This window comes from Tenrec ecaudatus, chromosome 16, assembly GCF_050624435.1.
Source record: "Tenrec ecaudatus isolate mTenEca1 chromosome 16, mTenEca1.hap1, whole genome shotgun sequence".
Lineage (NCBI taxonomy): Eukaryota > Metazoa > Chordata > Mammalia > Afrosoricida > Tenrecidae > Tenrec > Tenrec ecaudatus.
Window position 1 is genome coordinate 79,801,362 of NC_134545.1, and position 3,108 is coordinate 79,804,469.

The 3,108-nt window shown below is 48.8% G+C and overlaps 2 pseudogenes; both read left to right on the forward strand.

The window, feature by feature from the left end:
- The first annotated feature begins 363 nt into the window (after positions 1–363).
- Positions 364–835, forward strand: LOC142428641 (PRELI domain-containing protein 1, mitochondrial pseudogene; annotated as a pseudogene).
- A 5-nt stretch (positions 836–840) lies between these two features.
- LOC142429070 (vacuolar protein sorting-associated protein 72 homolog pseudogene) lies at positions 841–1,890 on the forward strand (annotated as a pseudogene).
- The last annotated feature ends 1,218 nt before the right edge of the window (positions 1,891–3,108 follow it).

Consider the following 3,108-nt stretch of genomic DNA (forward strand, 5'->3'; position numbering starts at 1 on the left):
GGATGAGGGAATGAAACAGGGGTAATTATAATAGACCCCAATGAGATTAAAAGGATAATCACCAAGTACTAAGTAGGTCTGTATTCTAATGAATTCAGAAATGGGGAGGACATGGATAGATACTTGGAAAAACAGTCCCTCCCTAGATTATCTCAGACAGAGGTCAGGAACCTCAACAAACCCATAGCAAAAGAGGAAATAGCTTTGACCACACCTTATGGTGGTGGCGAGTTGGGCGTGGTGCGGCGGTTGCTGATCTGCGAGGATGGCGGGCGTGTGCCCAGCCCTGGTCCAGCCTCTGCATGCCCCCGGGTTCCGCACCCCTGATGCTGCAGGGGTGCTGAGCCCTCTCTGGCCAGGTCGATGAAGTATTTCCTGGACCAAAGCATGCTCTGGAGTTCCTGGGACCAAGTGTTCGCCGCCTTCTGGCAGCAGTACCCGAATCCCTACAGCAAGCATGTCCTGACAGAACACATAGTGCATCAGGAGGTGATCTCTGACCAGAAGCTCCTATCCAGGCAACTACTGACCAAGACCAACGGGATGCCCTGCTGGGCCAAGCAACTGTTTCCTGCCAATGTCGCTCACTCGGTGCACATCCTGGGGGACTCCGTTGTGAACCCACAGAATCAGAGCATGACCACCTTCACAAGGAACATCAACCATGCCCGGCTCATGGTGGGTGGAGGAGCGCTGTGTTTACCACGTGAATGCTGACAACAGTGGCTGGACAGAAATCCACCGGGAAGCCTGGGTCTCTTCCAGCTTGTTTGGTGTCTCCCGAGCTATCCAGGAATTTGGTCTGGACCGGTTTAAAAGCAATGTGAACAAGACGGGAATTGCCTTTCGGGGCTCTTGGAGGCCGAGGAGGAAGATGAATTCTACCAGACGACTTATGGGGGTTTTACAGAGGACTCAGGTGATGATGAGTATCAAGGGGGCCAGTCAGACACAGAAGATGAGGTGGACTCTGACCTTGACATCGACGAAGGGAATGAACCATCCAGTGATGGAGAAGGAGACGAGCCAAGAAGGAAGCGCCGAATAGTCGCCAAGGCCTATAAGGAACCTCTCAAGAGTTTAAGGCCTCGAAAGGTTAGCGCTCCAGCTGGCAGCTCTCAGAAGGCTCGAGAAGAGAAAGCACTGCTGCCGCTTGAACTTCAGGATGATGGCACAGTCAGTCGGAAGTCTATGCGTCAGTCTACAGCGGAGCACACACGACAAACATGCCTTCGGGTACAGGAGAGGCAGGGCCAGTCGTGACGGTGAAAGGGGCCCCACTATGAGCGACCACTGACCCAGGAGGAGCTGCTTAGGGAGGCCAAGTTCACAGAGGAACTCAACCACTGTTCACTGGAGACATATGAGCGACTTGAGGCTGACAAAAAGAAGCAGGTTCACAAGAAACAGAAGTGCCCTGGGCCCATTATCACCTATCACTCTGTGACAGTGCCACTTGTTGGGGAGCCAGGCCCCAAGGAAGAGAATGTGGATGTGGAAGGACTTGAACCTGCTCCCACAGCTTCAGCGCTGACTCCCCACGCTGGAACTGGGCCTGTCGTCTCCCCTGCCCGCTGCTCATGCACCTTCATCACCTTCAGTGATGATGCGACGTTTGAGGAATGGTTCCCCCAAGGGCGGCCTCCAAAGGTCCCTGTTCGGGAAGTCTGCCCAGTGACACATCGCCCAGCCCTATACCGAGACCCGGTTACAGACATACCTTATGCTACTGCCCGGGCCTTCAAGATCATTCGTGAGGCCTACAAGAAGTACATCACTGCCCATGGACTGCCACCAACTGCCTCAGCCCTGGACCCTGGCCCTCCACCTCCTGAGCCCCTCCCAGGCCCCAGGCCCCGAACTCTGCATCAGAAAATCGTCATCAAATGAGATGGTGCATCCTTAGCAGCCTCCTCCCTGCCTGACTTGGGTTTCTCGATGTCTCCTGCTTCTCTCTGTCATCCCTGACCTCTACCCAACCATGTGGTTCTTCGGAATTCCTTCCCCTTTATTTTTAATCTAATAAAATAGAACAATCCCTTTAAAAAAATTTGTTAGTCCAGGTTGACTAGAGAAACAAACCCATAGACACTCATGTGTGTAGGAGAGAACTTTATATCAAAGAATAATTGTACATTAAGAAAATATGCCAGCCCAGTCCAGAACCAATCCATAAATCCAATATTACCCCATATGTTGATACTAGTCCATAAATTCTTCTTTGGACTCACACAGCCATGCAATGATGCCAAATTCAGGAAAATCACAGGCCAATGGGTGCAAAGTCTTGTGGATCCAATGATGGTGGAAGCATCTCAGGGCTGGCATGGGTCTCCATGTTACTCCTCCAGTTCAGGGCTCTGGCTCCATCAGTGTGTCTCCATGTGGCTTGTCAACAGGAATGTCTCACAGGGAGTGTCTGTGTGTCCCACCTCCAGCAAGCTAGTTATCTCCTTCATGCCTCCAAATGAGGTCATCAAACTGTGACCTGATTGACAGGCTAAACCCCACCCCTTCACTCTTAATAATCTCAAGATGGCACCAGATTATGTAACTACTATGCTGACTTTGTTGGATCAAACTTGGTACTTGGTCAGTTGACTCTGACTGAACCTCTAGACTCAACCTGAATTTGTGCTAGGTGCAAGGATCTCTTGCTTATACCATGACAAAAACTTATTCCCTGGATTTTTAAATATTGATGGTGTTTTTTTCTGTTTTATTCATTTTTTTGTATTTTTATATTATATTATTATTGTTTTATCCTCACCACTTTATTTTGGTTTTGTTTTTTATTGTTTCTGTTGGATTTGCCAGTTTGTGACACACAGGAGTGGATGCACAGAGATATAAACTGATGCAAGGATTTTTGGGGGATGGAGTTGGGTTGGGGGGATATGAAGAGAGTGTGAGGATTTGGGAGTAAACAATGAAGGCAAGGTGGGAGGGGGTGGAAACATTAGAACTGAATGTGATTACACAACTTATTTTAAAGGTGATTTAATCATGAGGGGGGAAAAGAAAAGAAAATTTTCTAAAATTGACTTGATAAAGATTGTATAATTATTCTTGATATGTGTGTTAGCCCAAGTAGACTAGAGAAACAAA